At 39.2% G+C, this 19,573-nt stretch overlaps 1 long non-coding RNA gene across 1 annotated transcript in view; it reads left to right on the top strand.

Moving 5' to 3' along the window:
- The first annotated feature begins 11,106 nt into the window (after positions 1-11,106).
- Positions 11,107-19,573, top strand: part of LOC309640712 — a 33,912-nt gene continuing 25,445 nt past the window's right edge. Inside the window, exons 1-4 of the long non-coding RNA XR_014252343.1 lie at positions 11,107-13,549; positions 15,481-16,277; positions 17,138-17,301; positions 19,360-19,518. This is a non-coding gene — a long non-coding RNA (uncharacterized lncRNA). The remainder of the gene's footprint in view (positions 13,550-15,480; positions 16,278-17,137; positions 17,302-19,359; positions 19,519-19,573) is intronic.

Genomic DNA, 19,573 nt, shown 5'->3' with positions numbered 1-19,573 from the left:
CTATCAATAAAAGACAGCTTTTGTAATTAAAAAAGTTCAAAAAGATCTCCTTAAAAATATTCACAAAGAGATGATATTATTTGAAGCTATAAGAAACAGAGGGAAATATTTGACGTTGGCTCATAATTATCTCCTCACTGGTTTTCAGACTGTTAGAGTCAGAAAAAGCTTTTGTCAACAGCTGGAAAATTTCTTGTGAAAATTTGTGTGTTATTTAAAAATGACACACTGCTTTTTCTGAAAGACAGCATTTAAAAATATTAAGTAATATTCCTTATTAACCTTTTTCTATTCCTTACATATTTTCTCTTTCATGTCAGTGACTTTGTTCTTGAACACTTATTTTTATTAATATTATTTATGAGTACTTTATTTTAGGATGACAATGTGTATTTAATGTTTACATTTATATAAATAAATTTTTCCTGGAGATGATTTTAGTTTGTAAATGTTGTATTGGAATGTATGATATATTTAGTTTCACTGACATTTTATATGAAATAAATTAAATTAAAAAATTTAAAACACTTTAAGTGTTAAGTGAAATAAGTACAAGTACAGTATTGTCATTTTGTCCTGTATTATAATCAACATCAGTTTCTACTCAGAAATCTGCTAATTTTAGTTTTTAAAAGGGCTTTGGACTCCTAAAGTATTTCATGCCTAATCCACTACTCAAACAATTTAAATTCAAAGTTTAGGGACTTCCCTGGTGGTACAGTGGTTAAGACTTTGCCTTCCAACGCAGAGGGTGCAGGTTTCTATCCCTGGTTGAGGAGGAAAGATCCCACATGCCTCGTGGCCAAAAAATCAAAACATAAAACAGAAGCAATATTGTAACAAATTCAATAAAAACTTAAAAAAAATTTAAAAATGTTTAAAAAGATACCTGTTAGTACCATATTTTCAAAGAATTTTTACTATCACCATATCACAGACATGGAAACTGAGTGATGTGGGCTGTGTCTGTGATACTAATGGCCACGTTTATGTAGTTATTGGTATAGTTTAACAATTTACAGTTGCAGGCTTCATAAAAATTCATTAGTTTTTATGACACTATTAATCTTCCATCTAATTCTAGTGAATTGAAAAAGTTAATTTAAATTTTTATCAAATATTATCTACAATAGTTTAAAAACCAAATAATGTTAAATGGCTTGTGACAAAACAGTAGTTGCTTGTGTTTCATCTCTACCTCTATCCTGATCTCCAGAAGTAATAATTTTGAACTCTTTTATATGTATTTTTTGGCATTAGCCTTTCAATCTTTTGATTTATAAATTTTATATATTATATTCATTGTCTTCCTCAATTTCTGCTCAAATACAATATTCTATCTTTTCATTGTTATGACTATGTTAATAGTTATCCACTAAGCCAAGTAGTATGCTATTGGTTATTTTTCTTTTTGTACAACTTTTTCTTCTACCTGGAGGTAATATTACTATAGTGACTTCATTTCTTCATCTGTTTAGTTTTCTAAGAACATGTGATGAAGCCTCCCCACCCCTTCCAACAGCTTCATAACAAGCTTATTACTATGTTTGGCTGCACAGTTGAAGCTGTCGGGTACTTTCTTCCTTCCTTTCCTCTCACACCCACCTTTGGGGAAGGGAAGGATGTGAAGGCATCGTCTGTTTACTATGTGGAACATCACCCTTGCCTTTCTCTGTGCTTCATGTCTGGAATCTCCCTGATTCAGCTTCTCCAACGGAAACATTGCCGGAGAGAAAACCCTTGTCTCCTATCACGGGGGTTGGAGAGGGAGTGACAGTGTAGGGTGGGAGCGGGACCCAGGGCCCAAGTGTTCCTCATACAGACTTTCAGACAGGTCTTCTCTGTTCAGTGTCTTGGCCTCATCTCTAACAGGCACCTTGAATTCTGGAGTTTTCCAGGGTTTGCTCCTCAAAGCCGTATCTCCCCTCAAGTCCCCTCACCTTACCTTTTCAGGCACTGAGTTTGACCTTTCTCCTCTCAACTAAATGATTCACAGTTCTCCTGCTTACCTTTACCATTTTGATTCAGGGCTATAGATGATTTGATTTTCATCAAAAATATATGGCATGGTTTGTTTCCTATTTTCCTTGTTTTGAGGTAACTTTTGAGAGGGGATTTGACCTGTCTTTGCTCTTCCAACTTAAAACTGGATTCCTTTTATGGATTTTTTAGAAGGCTCTGCTTTTATTTTCTGGCCAGCAGTCTGTGGTCTAATGGTCCAGTGGTCTTTCACCCATAGGGATTCATAGAGTTCCTTTACATTCAGGAGATGTTTTGGTTAGGGCTCTTTGGTAGCAAACAAAAGAGACCACGTCTGGTTACCTTAAGCTCACAAAATCCAAGGACAGGCTGAGTGGCCAGGTCTTAGCTGGGATAGAGCCTAGGGAAGCTCTAAGCATCTAAGTAGCTGGAACTAATGGGCAGTCTCTCCCCTGGGCTGTTTTGAGAGGATTGCACATCTCCATTCCTGTTCTTTCATCACTTCACTCAAGAGTCAAATTCCAAGCAGAAAAAATATGATTGTCCAAACTGGGATCAGATGCCCATTTCTTGAGAATTCTTAGCCAAAAGAAAGGGGAAGGAATGTTGGCAGGCAAAACAAAGCAAATAAATAAATAGAGGTCCACCCAGGTGATAATTTTATAGGGTTGGAGAGGTTAATGGAAGCTGGTTTTGCTTTTTTTGAGATCTTTCAGGCAAAAATTCTCCTTGGGATGTGCCAAGTCACTGGCAGGTCACTTTTTATTACAATGTGCTTGCTGGTACAGGCTGTCCACTTAGGAGAGGCAGAGTACACTTGCCACCAAAAATTCATCTGAATTCTCTTCAGTAGGACTCTCTTGAAATGCTTTCTATAGGATGTTTTGGGCTAGAATTCTTTGGAGCGGAATTCAGGAATCTTTCTAGGAATAAGTGATTTATTTATTTATTTTTTCACTCAGATTCAAACAGTTCCTCTCTAGGAAGAGTCCCTTACATAATCATGCAGTTTTCAGTGGGGAGAAAGTTTAGTTCTTTACTCCAGGTTCCCCTGAGGATGCAGGGCCATACATCTCAAATTTGCAGGGCAGTCAACAGAGTGATTTATGACCCATTGCTTCACAAGTCAGCTTCACTCAAGCAATTGAGAGAAGGAAGAACAATCAAATATGTTCTCCTAAGTTCTTGTCTTTGCAGATCAAATGGTAATCTTCGTAGCCAAGCACCTATCTAAAATAACATCAATATTTCAGTCTCAAGGGGCAAACCAGTCTCACAAGTTTGTGAATTGTCAGCATAATTAAGCCAAGACTCTGGCATAGCCCAAAGACATTTCCCAGAAACTTTAGGCCCCAGAGAAGAGTTATGTCAAACAGATAGAATAGTTTCAGATTTCTTGAGAAAAGGAAAATTACAGTAATATTTATAAGGGGAATCTGTACAAATCCAATGTTTTCCTAAAGTCATCATTTCTCAGACTTCAGTATGAGAGTGCTTTTGAATAAATAATCTGCAGTTAGTGTGAATTTTTGGCGTTTGGAAAATTTATTAGCAAAGTTAACCTCAGGAACATTGCCCTCTTCTGGAAGTACTATTAAATATCTTTTCTGCAGGGAGGTGTAATAATACAATATGAATTTAATGAGGAATATATAGGTAACAGGTCTTTTTCTAAACTTCACCAATCAAATGAACATGTTTCAGCCAACTAGAAGTTGCAATATGAATAGAAATATCACGTGCTATTGAAATGCTGCCAAAGTTAGGGCCTGAAAATTGTGATACACACTGGCTAGTTGAGCTGTTTTCAGAAGACTTGGCTGCTAGCACATGGCTGTAAAACATCATTTATCTTAGTGCAAGCCATCCATAGATTCATCCTCATTTTCTGGAAGAGGAAGCTGAACAAGCAAGGGAGAGAGAGACAAGTATTGACTCTAAGGAAGGGACCAGGCAGACACTCAAATAACTTCCATTTGTTGTTTCCACTGAAGGTAAAAGTGGGGCCTTAGAAGACAGAAATGGCTAAAGGTAACGTGGCCTGAAAGCAGCAGACTGAATTCAGCAAAGCACAGAAGTAAGGTGATCACTGGGGAGATGACTCGGCAAATTGTACGTCTCACAATTATAACAAAGATAAGAAGTGACTTTTTTTTCCTTGCTGGACTTAAAAAGACAATGACATTGAAAGGGGGTTTGGTCAATCTCATCAGCTAAGTGGCCCAAAAGAGGGGTGAAAATGCCTGTAGGTTACAACCAGCTGGAACAAAGTACCTTGCCCTCCGAGGTATAAGAAATGCTAAGCAAGGTATTTGAACAATTCCATGATGACAGGATGAAGCCTAACAACTTCTGGATAAAAACAAATTGAAATGAAATTTCACCCCAACAGTACTGTGCTTTTATGTTTAACATGTCCTGATTCAGTTCCATGAATATTTTTTGAGCACCTCCAATTTTTTTTTTTTTTTTTTTTTACTAACCCTAGTGTTAATATCAATGCTTCTAGGATCTTTTTTTTTTTTTAAATTTATTTATTTAATTTATTTTTGGCTGGGTTGGGTCTTCGTTGCTGCACGCAGGCTTTCTCTAGTTGTGGAGAGCAGGGGCTACTCTTCGTTGCAGTGCGCGGGCTTCTCATTGCGGTGGCTTCTCTTGTTGTGGAGCATGGGCTCTAGGCACCCGGGCTTCTGTAGTTGTGGCACACGGGCTCAGTAGTTGTGGCTTGTGGGCTCTAGAGCTTAGGCTCATTAGTTGTGGTGCACGGGCTTAGTTGCTCCGCGGCATGTGGGATCTTCCCGCACCAGGGCTCGAACCCGGGTGCCTTGCATTGGCAGGCAGATTCTTAACCACTGTGCCACCAGGGAAGCCCTAGAATCTTTATAAGAATGAATTTCTTGTGAAACATAGCAAGCAGGTCATTAATCCCTTTAAAGTACTTAATGCAATGCTTCATGACAGGAAGTGAGCAGGATAGTAAAAACCTTTACTACTTAAAACCACACTTAATATTTTTATGGCTAGTTGGCCTGACAAAATATCCTCTGTGAGTCATCACTTCAAAGTGAGGTCCTGGGGACTTATTAAAGATACAACAGCAGGCCTCACGTCCATTGTATAAGGCCCCCCAAAATTGAACTGCTCAGGCAAGAGCATTTAAGTAAGAGGGAGCCTGCAGAGTGTCTTTGTGTGTCCGATGATCTGGGAAACCATGGGCCCATGTGCCTTTCTTTTAAATCTTTAAGTTATATTCCTGACAGCTTAGCCTTGAATAGTTTTACATTTACTTATAACTGACCAATTTCGACTGACTAAAGAGAGCATAAAGCCTTACATGGTCGTATCTAGCTTGTTTAGTGTTGAAATAGTTCTGTCAAGTTCATTAAGATAAAGATTTAATTTGGAGCCATTTGCAAAGTATGGGCTGAGGGAAGGAGCAATTTGCAATTTGTCAGCTATTGCCCCAGTCTTTGGGCAACAGCCAGGAAGCCCTACCACCACTTTTAAGCCAAATAAGAGCAAAGAATGGAATATAGAAGTCTATTTGGCTTGTACGTAGAACTTTCTAAACTTACTGCCACTCTCATTAACAGTTTTTAGACACTCTCTTTTCTTATAAAGCTCTAGGGGTTAGAAATCCCACAGCTTACACTGATACCCTTGATAATGTTTCAAAATATTCACAGTTAGTAATATTTTCTATCCACATTTTCTAAATCTTACAAGTCAAAAGCCATTTTCCCCTTTCTTTAGATTTCAAAGAAATGGATTCACTCATAATTTATTTTTTTAAATTTTTATTTCTTTTAACATCTTTATTGGAGTATAATTGCTTTACAATGTTGTGTTAGTTTCTTCTGTATAACAAAGTGAATCAGTTATACGTATACATATATCCCCGTATGCCCTCCCACTTGCGTCTCCCTCTCACCCTCCCTATCCCACCCCTCTACGTGGTCACAAAGCACCGAGCTGATCTCCCTGTGCTATGCGGCTGCTTCCCACTAGCTATCTGTTTTATATTTGGTAGTGTTTATATGTCAATGCCACTCTCTCACTTCTTCCCAGCTTACCCTTCTCCCCCTCCCCTTACCCTCAAATCCATTCTCTACATCTGCGTCTTTATTCCTGTCCTGCCCCTAGGTTCTTCAGAACCTTTTTTTTTTTGCTTTAGATTCCATATATATGTGTTAGCATACGGTATTTGTTTTTCTCTTTCTGACTTACTTCACTCTGTACGACAGACTCTAGGTCCATCCATCTCACTACAAATAACTCAATTTCCTTTCTTTTTATGGCTGAGTAATATTCCATTGTATATATGTGCCACATCTTCTTTATCCATTCATCTGTCGATGGACACTTAGGTTGCTTCCATGTCCTGGCTATTGTACATAGTGCTGCAATGAACATTGTGGTACATGACTCTTTTTGAATTATGGTTTTCTCAGGGTATATGCCCAGTAGTGGGATTGCTGGGTTGTATGGTAGTTCTATTTTTAGTTTTTTAAGGAACCTCCATACTGTTCTCCATAGTGGCTGTATCAATTTACATTCCCACCAACAGTGCAAGAGGGTTCCCTTTTCTCCATACCCTCTCCAGCATTTATTGTTTGTAGATTTTTTGATGATGGCCATTCTGACCAGTGAGAGGTGATACCTCATTGTAGCTTTGATTTGCATTTCTCTAATGATTAGTGATGTTGAGCATCCTTTTATGTGTTTGTTGGCAATCTATATATCTTCTTTGGAGAAATGTCAGTTTAGGTCTTCTGCCCATTTTTGGATTGGGTTGTTTGTTTTTTTCATATTGAGCTGCATGAACTGCTTGTATATTTTGGAGATTAATCCTTTGTCAGTTGTTTCGTTTGCAAATATTTTCTCCCACTCTGAGGGTTGTCTTTTCATCTTGTTTATGGTTTCCTTTGCTGTGCAAAAGCTTTTAAGTGTCATTAGGTCCCATTTGTTAATTTATTTTTTTAAATTTCCATTTCTCTAGGAGGTGGGTCAAAAAGGATCTTGCTGTGATGTATGTCATAGAGTGTTCTGCCTATGTTTTCCTCTAAGAGTTTGATAGTGTCTGGCCTTACATTTAGGTCTTTAATCCATTTTGAGTTTATTTTTGTGTATGGTGTTAGAAAGTGTTCTAATTTCATTCTTTTACATGTAGCTGTCCAGTTTTCCCAGCACCACTTATTGAAGAGGCTGTCTTTTCTCCATTGTATATTCTTGCCTCCTTTATCAAAGATAAGGTGACCATATGTGCGTGGGTTATCTCTGGGCTTTCTATCCTGTTGCATTGATCTATATTTCTGTTTTTGTGCCAGTACCATACTGTCTTGATTACTGTAGCTCTGTAGTATAGTCTGAAGTCAGGGAGCCTGATTCCTCCAACTCCGTTTTTCTTTCTCAAGATTGCTTTGGCTATTCGGGGTCTTTTGTGTTTCCATACAAATTGTGAAATTTTTTGTTCTAGTTCTGTGAAAAATGCCATTGGTAGTTTGATAGGGATTGCATTGAATCTGTAGATTGCTGTGGGTAGTATAGTCATTTTCACAGCGTTGATTCTTCCAATCCAAGAACATGGTATATCTCTCCATCTGTTTGTATCATCTTTAATTTCTTTCATCAGTGTCTTATAGTTTTCTGAATACAGGTCTTTTGTCTCCCTAGGTAGGTTTATTCCTAGGTATTTTATTCTTTTTATTGCAATGGTAAATGGCAGTGTTTCCTTAATTTCTCTTTCAGATTTTTCATCATTACTGTATAGGAATTCAAGAGATTTCTGTGCATCAATTTTGTATCCTGCTACTTTACCAAATTCATTGATTAGCTCTAGTAGTTTTCTGGTAGCATCTTTAGGATCTCTATGTATAGTATCATGTCATCTGCAAACAGTGACAGTTTTACTTCTTTTCCAATTTGGATTCCTTTTATTTCCTTTTCTTCTCTGATTGCTGTGGCTAAAACTTCCAAAACTATGTTGAATAATAGTGGTGAGAGTGGGCAACCTTGTCTTATTCCTGATCTTAGTGGAAATGGTTTCATTTTTTCACCATTGAGAACGGTGTTGGCTGTAGGTTTGCCTTATATGGCCTTTATTATGTTGAGGTAAGTTCCCTCTATGCCTACTTTCTGGAGGGTTTTTATCATAAATATGTGTTGAATTTTGTCGAAAGCTTTTTCTGCATCTATTCAGATGACCATATGGTTTTTCTCCTTCAGTTTGTTAGTATGGTTTATCACATTGATTGATTTGCATATATTGAAGAATCCTTGCATTCCTGGATAAACCCCACTTGACCGTGATGTATGATCCTTTTAATGTGCTGTTGGATTCTGTTTGCTAGTATTTTGTTGAGGATTTTTGCATCTATGTTCATCAGTGATATTCGCCTGTAGTTTTCCTTTTTTTGTGACATCTTTGTCTGGTTTTGGTATCAGGGTGATGGTGGCCTCATAGAATGAGTTTGGGAGTGTTCCTCCCTCTGCTATATTTTGGAAGAGTTTGAGAAGGATAGGTGTTATCTCTTCTCTAACTGTTGGATAGAATTCACCTGTGAAGCCATCTGGTCCTGGGCTTTTGTTTGTTGGAAGATTTTTAATCACACTTTCAGTTTCAGTGCTTGTGATTGGTCTGTTTATATTTTCTATTTCTTCCTGGTTCAGTCTCGGAAAGTTGTGCTTTTCTAAAAATTATCAGTTTCTTCCAGGTTGTCCATTTTATTGGCATAGAGTTGCTTGTAGTCGTCTCTTAGGATGCTTTGTATTTCTGTGGTGTCTGTTGTAACTTCTCCTTTTTCATTTCTAATTTTATTGATTTGAGTCCGCTCCCTCTTTTTCTTGATGAGTCTGGCTAATGTTTTATCAGTTTTGTTTATCTTCTCAAGGAACCTGCTTTTAGTTTTATTGATCTTTGATATTGTTTTCTTTGTTTCTATTTCATTTATTTCTCATCTGATCTTTGTGATGTCTTTCTTTCTACTAACTTTGTGTTTTGTTTGTTCTTCTTTCTCTAGTTCCTTTAGGTGTAAGGTTAGATTGTTTATTTGAGATTTTTCTTGTTTCTTGAGGTAGGCTTGTATCGCTATAAACTTCCCTCTTAGAACTGCTTTTGTTGCATCCCATAGGTTTTGAATCATCATGTTTTCATTGTCATTTGTCTCTAGGTATTATTTGATTTCCTCTTTGATTTCTTCAGTGATCTCCTGGTTATTTAGTAATGTATTGTTTAGTCTCTATGTGTTTGTATTTTTTTACGTTTTCTTCCCTGTAATTCATTTCTAATATCATAGCGTTGTGGTCAGAAAAGATGCTTGATATGATTTCAATTTTCTTAAATTTACTGAGGCTTGATTTGTGACCCAAGATGTGATCTATCCTGTAGAATGTTCCTTGTGCGCTTGAGAAGAAAGTGTAATCTGCTGTTTTTGGATGGAATGTCCTATAAATATCAATGAACTCTATCTGGTCTATTATGTCATTTAAAGCTTCTGTTTCCTTACTAATTTTCTGTTTGGATGATCTGTCCATTGGTGTAAGTGAGTTGTTAAAGTCCCCCATAATTATTGTGTTACTGTCGATTTCCTCTTTGATAGTGTTAGCAGTTGCCTTATGTATTGAGGTGCTCCTATGTTGGGTGCATATATATTTGTAATTGTTATATCTTCTTCTTGGATTGATCCCTTGATCATTATGTAGTGTCCTTCCTTGTCTCTTGTAACATTCTTTATTTAAAGTCTATTTTATCTGAAATGAGTGTTGCTACTCCAACTTTCTTTTGATTTCCATTTGCATGGAATATCTTTTTCCATCCCCTCACTTTCAGTCTGTATGTGTCCCTAGGTCTGAAGTGGGTCTCTTGTAGACAGCATATATATGGGTCTTGTTTTTGCATCCATTCAGCAAGCCTGTGTCTTTTGGTTGGAGCATTTAATCCATTCACGTTTAAGGTAATTATCGATATGTATCTTCCTGTTACCATTTTCTTAATTGTTATGGGTTTGTTTTTGTAGGTCCTTTTCTTCTCTGTGTTTCCCACTTAGAGAAGTTCCTTTAGCATTTGTTGTAGAGCTGGTTTGGTGGTGCTGAATTCTCTTAGCTTTTGCTTGTCTGTAAAGCTTTTGATTTCTCCACTGAATCTGAATGAGATCCTTGCCAGGTAGAGTAATCTTGGTTGTAGGTTCTTCCCTTTCATCACTTTAAATATATCATGCCACTCCCTTCTGGCCTGTAGAGTTTCTGCTGAGAAATCAGCTGTTAACCTTATGGGAGTTCCCTTGTATGTTATTTGTTGTTTTCCCTTGTTGCTTTCAATAATTTTTCTTTGTCTTTAATTTTTCCAATTTGATTACTGTGTGTCTCTGTGTGTTTCTCCTTGGATTTATCCTTCCTGGGATTCTCTGCACTTCCTGGAATTGGGTGGCTATTTCCTTTCCCATGTTAGGGAAGTTTTCGACTCTAATCTCTTCAAATATTTTCTCAGGTCCTTTCTCTATCTCTTCTCCTTCTGTGACCCCTATAATGCAAATGTTGTTGCATTTAATGTTGTCCCAGAGGTCTCTTAGGCTGTCTTCATTTCTTTTTATTCTTTTTTCTTTATTCTGTTCTGCGGCAGAGAATTCCACCATTCTGTCTTCCAGGTCACTTATCCGTTCTTCTGCCTCAGTTATTCTGCTATTGATTCCTTCTAGTGTATTTTATATTTCAGTTATTGTATTGTTCATCCCTTTTTGTTTGTTCTTTAATTCTTCTAGGTGTTTGTTCTTTAATTCTTCTAGGTCTTTGTTAAACATTTCTTGCATCCTCTCAATCTTTGCCTCCAATCTTTTTCTGAGGTCCTGGAACATCTTCACTATCATTATTCTGAATTCTTTTTCTGGAAGGTTGCCTATCTCCACTTCATTTAGTTGTTTTTCTTGGATTTTAACTTGTTCCTTCATCTGGTACATAGCCCTCTGCCTTTTCATCTTGTCTATCTTTCTGTGAATGTGGTTTTTGTTCCACAGGCTGCAGGATTGTAGTCCTTCTTGCTTCTGCTGCCTGCCCTCTGGTGGATGAGGCTGTCTCCCCTACTATTATTATGTTACCATCGATTTCTCCTTTTGTGGCTGTTAGCATTTGCCTTATGTATTGAGGTGCTCCTCTGTTGGGTGCATAAATATTTACAATTGTTATATCTTCTTCTTGGGTTGATCCCTTGATCATTATGTAGTGTCCTTCTTTGTCTCTTGTAATAGTCTTTATTTTAAAGTCTATTTTGTCTGATATGAGAATTGCTAATCCAGCTTTCTTTTGATTTCCATTTGAATGAAATATCTTTTTCCATCCCCTCACTTTCAGTCTGTATGTGTCCCTAGGTCTGAAGTGGGTCTCTTGTAGACAGCATATATATGGGTCTTGTTTTTGTATCCATTCAGCCAGGCTGTGTCTTTTGGTTGGAGCATTTAATCCATTTACATTTAAGGTAATTATCAATATGTATGTTCCTATTACCATTTTCTTAATTGTTTTGGGTTTATTATTGTATGTCTTTTCCTTCTCTTGTGTTTCCTGCCTAGAGAAGATCCTTTAGCATTTGTTTTAAAGCTGGTTTGGTGGTGCTGAATTCTCTTAGCTTTTGCTTGTCTGTAAGGATTTTAATTTCTCTGTCAAATGTGAATGAGATCCTTGCTGGGTAGAGTAATCTTGGTTGTAGCTTTTTCCCTTTCATCACTTTAAATATGCCCTGCCACTCCCTTCTGACTTGCAGAGTTTCTACTGAAAGGTCAGCTGTTAACCTTATGGAGATTCCCTTGTATGTTATTTGTTGCTTTTCCCTTGCTGCTTTTAATATATTTTTCTTTATATTTAATTTTTGATAGTTTGATTAATATATGTCTTGTTATGTTTCTTCTTGGATTTATCGTGTATGGGACTCTCTGTGCTTCCTGGACTTGACTGATTATTTCCTTTCCCATATTAGGGAAGTTTTCAACTATAATCTCTTCAAATATTTTCTCAGAACATTTCTTTTTTCTCTTCTTCCTCTGGGACCCCTATAATTCGAATGTTGGTGCATTTAATGTTGTCCCAGAGGTCTCTGAGATTGTCTTCAATTCTTTTCATTCTTTTTTCTTTATTCTGCTCTGCAGTAGTTATTTCCACTATTTTATGTTCCAGGTCACTTATCTGTTCTTCTATTTCAGTTATTCTGCTATTGATTCCTTCTACAGAATTTTTCATTTCATTTATTGTGTTGTTCATCATTGTTTGTTTGCTCTTTAGTTTTTCTAGGTCCTTGCTAAACATTTCTTGTATTTTCTCCATTCTATTTCCAAGATTTTGGATATCTTTACTATCATTACTCTGAATTCTTTTTCAGGTAGACTGCCTAGTTCCTCATCATTTGTTTGGTCTGGTGGGTTTTTACTTTGCTCCTTCATCTGCTGAGTATTTCTCTGTCATCTCATTTTGCTTAACTTACTGTGTTTGGGGTCTCCCTTTCTCAGGCTTCATGTTCGTATTTCCCGTTGTTTTTGATGTCTGCCCCCAGTGGGTAAGGTTGGTTCAGTGGGTTGTGTAGGCTTCCTGGTGGAGGGGACTGGTTCCTGTGTCCTGGTGGATGAGACTGGATCTTGTCTTTCTGCTGGGCAGGACTGCATCCGGTGGTGTGTTTTGGGGTGTCTGTGAACTTATGATTTTAGGCAGTGTCTCTGCTAATGGGTGGGGTTGTGTTCCTGTCTTGCTAGTTGTTTGGCATGGGGTGTCCAGCACTGGAGCCTGCTGGTCATTGAGTGAGGCTGGGTCTTAGCATTGAGAAGGAGATCTCTGGGAGAGCTCTCACTGATTGATATTACGTGGGGCCAAGAGGTCTCTGGTGGTCCAATGTCCTGAACTTGGCTCTCCCACCTCAGAGCCTCAGGCCTGACACCCAGCCAGAGCACTGAAACCCTGTTAGCCATACGGCTCAGAAGAAAAGGGAGAAAAAAAAGAAGCAAGAAAAAAATAAAATAAAGGTATTAAAATAAAAAATAAAAAAATACTATTATAATTTAAATAAGTAATAAAAAGAAAAAAAATAAAGAAGAGAGCAACCAAACCAATAACAAATCCACCAATGATAACAAGTTCTAAAAACTATACTAAGATAAACATAAAAATCAGAAACTAATCTGTCGCATACAGCAAACCCCAAGTCTACAGTTGCTCCCAAAGTCCGTGGCCTCAATATTGGGAAGATTCATTGTCTATTCATGTATTCCACAGATGCAGGGTACATCAAGTTGATTGTGGACAGTTAATCTGCTGCTCCTGAGGCTGCACAGAGAAATTTCCCTGATAGCTGTGGCTCGCGTCCGTCTATGGAGCTCGTTTAGGCGGTGCTCTGAATCCCCTCTTCTCACACACCCCGGAACAATGGTCTCTTGCCTCTTAGACAGGTCCAGACTTTTTCCTGGACTCCCTTCCAGCTAGCTGTGGTGCACTAGCCCCCTTCATGCTGTGTTCATGCAACCAACCCCAGTCCTCTCCCTGGGATCTGACCTCCAAAGCCAGAGCCTCAGCTCCCAGTCCCCGCCCGCCCCAGCAGGTGAGCAGACGAGCCTCTCAGGCTGGTGAGTGCTGGTCGGCACTGATCCTCTGTGCGGGAATCTCTCCACTTTGCCCTCCGCACCCCTGTTGCTGCGCTCTCCTCCGTGGCTCCAAAGTTTCCCCCCTCTGCCATCTGCAGTCTCCGCCCGCGAAGGGGCTTCCTACTGTGTGGAAACCTTTCCTCCTTCACAGCTCCCTCCCAGAGGTTCAGGTCCTGTCCCTATTCTTTTGTCTCTGTTTTTCCTTTTGCCCTACCCAGCTACGTGAGGAGTTTCTTTCCTTTTGGGAAGTCTGAGGTCTTCTGCCAGCATTCAGTAGATGTTCTGTAGGAGCTGTTCCACATGTAGATGTATTTTTGATGTATTTGTGGGGAGGAAGGTGATCTCCACATCTTACTCCTCTGCCATCTTGAAGGTCCTCCCCCTCACTCATAATTTAAAACTTTATTTTTTGAGCATGCTCCATGTACCAGACACTGCTCTAGGCTCAGGGAATTCACAGACAAATAGTCTCTGCCCTCATGGAGCTTACCTTCTGGTGAATGTTGTCTGATGTGGTGTCTTCCTTTTTACCTGTGAATATAACCAGCCGGCAGCCTCTGTTGTCCGTCTGCAACCTTCCAATTTCCTCAGAGGAAGCCCTTCATTAAAACTGAATGATTATCATCTGGCTTTCATCTCTTTCCACAACTTTTCAACCTCCCCCCACTGACTCTATGCTATCCCAATGTGTACATTGCCTCTTGTTTTCCATTCTTCAAATACCCTAAAAAAGAAGAAAATAGAAGGCGAACAAACAAACAAACAAACACAAAAATCCCATAAAACAGATGTTTGGTAATGTTATCTATCCTACCTCTTTAGGAACAGAAGCAGTTTAAAAACAGGAGCTGGGCCTATTTTCAAGTAGACCTAGCTGAGTTCATTCATTCACTCACTCATTCATTCATTCACTCATCCAGTAAGCATTTAAAATTATGTGTTTGTAGAAATGTCTAAACTGTAGAAAAATACAAGGAGAAAATACCACTCACTCACATTCCCACCACTCAGAATTAACCACAGTTAACATTTTGGCATAATTGCTTCCAGGGTTGTGAGTATTTAACATGGAGTATAAGAACAAACCTAAACCTCATAGTAAATGCTCACCCTGTTCTGCAGCGCTTCACTCAATAACTGTACCCTTTAGGTACTTAATTATATTCATTTACTAAGAAGCAGAAGGAATGGTTTTCATGGAGGTTTCTAAACATGTTTCTCGAGATGCAGTGGAATGACTTGCTGTAGCTCTTATTGCAAAGTCCTCACAGTCCTCGTCCCACTTCAGGGTCCTCACCGCACTCCCACAAAGCTTGTCTGTGTACATACAAGCATCACCGGCAATGGCTCTTCTGTTATCTACAAAATATTTGGGTGTGGGTTTGGCGGTTGGACTCTACTGAACTCAAAGGCGCTTGTGAACACAGACTTAACCTCAAATGATCAAACGTACACACACACACACACACACACACACACACTCTGTCTCTGCAACACACACAGATACACACACACACACACACACACACTCCATTGGCTAAAATAATTACAAAATGTTTAAAATAAATCATCTTTGACAGTGATTGCCCCTGGGGGAGGGGTAGCAAGTTACACTGGGAACTGCCCCAATTTCTTCTGCAGTCATGTATCCACTGGCTGGGAGGAATTTCCCAGCAAGCCTCTCCCACCCATTTGATTCCCTGGCAGCCTTTTTTCAGGGATTGAGTGTGTCTGAGTTCAGTCCCGATAAGTGACACAGAGGGAAAGGATTTCAGCGCTGGGAAAGGGATATTTTTCTGTCTGGCTTGGGGGCGGTGGTGGGTGCTAAGAAGAGCAGATGAGCTCCAGGTGCAGCCTGCTTCACTCCTGCCTTTCCTTCTCTCCTCAGCCCTGACCTAAGGATGAGACCAGACATGTTTGGTCGGCCCTTCCCCCTGGCCGAGCGGGAGAGGCGCTGGTGGAGCTGATGGGCTGACGGCAGTGGGAATCCTGATCTCAAGCCCTCATTTGACTGCAGGCCAAGCGTTTCAAACAGCAGGCCTTTCATAGCCGGGAAAACCCCTGCTAGACCTGCTGGACACGCCACACAACCACATACAGCTCAGCTCATGTCAACAGAACTGATAACCAAATGGGGCTCCTTGGCGTCCCATCCCCGGCAGCCTTGCCAACCCGCTACCCTCCGGGTCCCAATTAACACGCGGCTGCACTAGAACCAGGAGGCGGGAGCTGAGGGTTTGTTTACCACATAGTTAACAGGCAAACACAACTTAATCACAAGGAAAACAGCTTTTATGAGAATCATCTTGAAGTCCTTCAACGGCCCTAGTAAACCATCCAGGAAGCCAAAACCTAGAGTTCCCTCCGATGTCGTTACTGTTGGAGGGGAGGCCAGTATGGTCTTGCTTTTTGACCATTTATAGCTGCCAGGCTAAGCGATGTCTCTCCCCGTTCGGAAGACCTCTCTGGGTCATCACCCTACATGATCCTTCTGTGATCGGCTGCACTTTGGAAAGAAATGGACTTTGGAAAGAGATAACAAGGTCGGGAAAAAAAAAATCTGTCTTTTAATCCAAGGCCCCCGAACACCAGGCAATTTTCACACACTCTCTCCATCTTCATTCCATCACTGGGTAGAGGACCCCTGCGTTATGTCCTTTTACAGAGAAAACCAAGGCTCTCGAGGTAAGTCACGTCTGAAGGTTACACAGTTTAAGTCCAAAACTGGGATTTGAACCCAGGTCTGGTGGCCTCCAAACCCCATTTCCTTCCACTCTACCTCACCTTCTATCAGAAGATCTGGATTCTAGCTTTGGACCCGGTAGTTATTAGTCATCGGATGCTAGGCAAATCTCTCAACAGTGTAGTATCAATTTCTTTATCAGTAAATTTTATTTTTACAGAATCAGATGTGATAATGTAAACTTGTAAAGCATTATGTCAAGTCCAGGAGTATTACTAACATTAAAGAAAGGAGCACTCCAGGGCTGGGCAGTGGCCTCTCAGAGTCACAATTTATTACTGCAAGGCTTGTTGGTTAAAAATGAAAAGCGGTGTCATGGGGGTATAATGTACAGCATAGGGAATATAGTCAATAATATTGTAATAACTTTGTTGGTGACAGATGGTAACTAGACTTACCATGGTGATCATTTCATAATGTACAGAAATATTGAATCACTATGTCGTATACCTGAAATTAGCATACTATACGTCCATTGTAATTCAATAAAAATAAAGAATAGATGTTTTATTTGAAATTCTGATTTTTTTTAAATTAGTAAGCATTTTATTAAACATTAAGAACATGTTTTAAGACATGGACTACTTATGAATGGAAATAATGTCTGTCTTTTGTATTTGTATTCTAATCCATAGCAACTCAAACTTAAAGGTTCAAAAGAATCAGTCACAGTGGTGGGGTGAGGAGGGTTTGCAGACATTCTTAGTTACTCACCAAGCATACATTCCCCTCTTTCTCTTTCCAAATAGGAACTAAATTTTGCTCATTTATTCTCTCATCTGTATACAGACCCCATCTTTAGGTCCAGATGCAAAGGTAATGTGAGGAGAGGTTTGCTGAGGCTTCTAGGAAAGTTCTTCTGGGAGAACTGGAATTTCAGCCCAGGTTGGAAGAAGCCATCATCTCCTAAATTGTGTGACCTATACCTACTGAAGTTTTGTACATAGGTTTAAATCATCTTCCCATGTGAATAATTTTTTCTCTCTTTTTCATGTATATGAGAAAAATTGTATTAATACTGTCATTTATTTAAGCTAATTTTTAACATTGTCAACACATGAGAATACCGAGAAGAAGTCATGGTCTGGCAATTCGATTTTCTCATCTTAGTGCAACGGTAACATGCATAACCCCAAAGTTGAATAACCCTACAGTGCTGAGGATCTATACGATTCAGGGAAAAATGGTGGTGCTAGAAATTATTACTTCAGTTCTAAAATGAGAGAGGGTTGGAAGAGTTGGGGAAGGAGAAGGAAAGTCTTAATTGGAATCTTGAAGGATAATTAGATTTGTATAGGTGAAGAGGCAAGGAAGGTCTTTTCAGAATGGGGAACAGAAACAGCTTAAGAAATAGGAACAAGGATAGAGTTAGGAACAAGGATAGAGTTAGGAACAAGGAAGGCATTTCTGGAGAAGAGACTTGACTCTTCATTTTGGAAGATTGGTTAGGTAGGGCCTTGAATACTGTATTAAGGAATGTGGATTTTAATCTCTGACATTGGGGAGCCATTGAATGTTTCTGAGTGGTGAATTACATGATGAAACTATTGTTTTAGGGAAAATATTCTGAGGATATTGGGATTTAGTAGTCCCCCTAAGTATATCAGTGCTATGGACTGTGATTAATTACCTACATAATAATTCCTTTTAGTTTTGGGGTAATTTTTTTCCAGGTCACTTGGGCTTTTGGAGCTGTGTTAATACACTGCATGCTGGCTAAGTCTAGTGCTCATTTGCTCGTTTCAGTTTCTTACTTTCTCTTGTTTTATTTGTCTCTTCCTCTGTCCATCTCTATAGCACACAAACCTAATACCTACACACACACACACACACACACACACGTATCCCATGCCCTTATCTTCTCAGCCCCCATCGAACAGACTTGCTTCTTTCTGTTACCATTCATACCCTCCATCCTTGATGCCTCATTTTCCTGGTCAGTTCTTTTTTTAAAAGATTATAAGAAAACCCTGGAATAAATTTACCTTCTTAATATTTCATTTACTGAGCGCCTACTGTGTACCAGGTACTGTGGTAGCTTCCGGGAACACCAAGTTAAAGATATGGTACCTATCCTTTAGTGTCAGTCTAGTGGAGAAGATGAACATCTATGTTATTAAAGTACAGTATGATGAGAACTCCATTTAGCAGTGTGAAGAAGAAGTATGAATACTTCACCATGTTGATCCAAAGAGGCCAGATCCTTGCTGTCTGTTCTTCCAAGGAACCAGGACACAGGAATGTTGTCTAGGTTTAGCCAGTCAGATGCCTCTTCTCAGGACTTGGGATCTTGATCTAGTGAAGCAAAGAAGCTAGGAAGCAAGGGATTCATTCTGGGCAGGATTATTGCAGTGGTAAGAACGTCAGTGGCAGCATCCAGTGGCCAGTGCTGGGGTGGCTGCTATACCACTATCTTCATTATCAGACTGGTCTTGTTGGGTAATTTTGGCTGATTCTGGCTTTCTTGGTTCATGCTAAGTTACTGAATTTGTTCTCAAGACCCTCCAGCAATTCTGGGAGCAACATCTTATCTCTGAATATATTTTATTTTTGGCTTTAATCACACTTGCTTTCTGTTGCTTACAATGAAGCACCCTGGCTAACATTGCAAAAAGACAGGCCACAAAGTGTCAGGGAAATTAGTGCAGGGGAATTTGGGTCTTGTTGGACTAAAAGCAGTGAAAAATCCAGCAATATTTAAGGGATGGTAAACTTCAGCTCATGAAATACAACAAAGAAATAACTAAGTTATGGTTTATAGTAGTCTGTGATAAAGTGTGCATTGAAGGTCACTGCCACAGACCAGGATGAAGGGCATGAGAACTTCAACAGCCATGGGGTTAGAGGGCCCCTTGTAGTATCCCTGAACAGTGACGAAAAGGACAATGTGAAGTTCAAGACCCTAAATTATTGGCTTTAATTCAGGGAGTTTCAGGGAATTTATATAATTATATTAAAATAATTCAGGCCTAAAATTCAGGGAATTTCTAAGATCGTGCTAAAATAATTCATTATCTATTTCAGCTACAGAGCTGAGATTGCTACAGACTAAACAGAGTTTAATCTGGGCATTGCCAAATTACAACATCAGTTGAATTAGCAACTTTACCAGGTCTTTTATTTAATAATAAAGATGTGCTTTGGGAAAGAATGGCATCCAGAGGTCTGAAAGGAGAATTCAGGGTACGTTGAATATTTAACCTCAAGTAAATTCCATTTGCCTGTTGTGATAGATAGA

Source organism: Balaenoptera physalus (assembly GCF_965194825.1).
Source record: "Balaenoptera physalus genome assembly, chromosome: 13".
Taxonomy (NCBI): Eukaryota; Metazoa; Chordata; class Mammalia; order Artiodactyla; family Balaenopteridae; genus Balaenoptera; species Balaenoptera physalus.
This window is presented reverse-complemented; position numbering and strand designations above follow the sequence as displayed.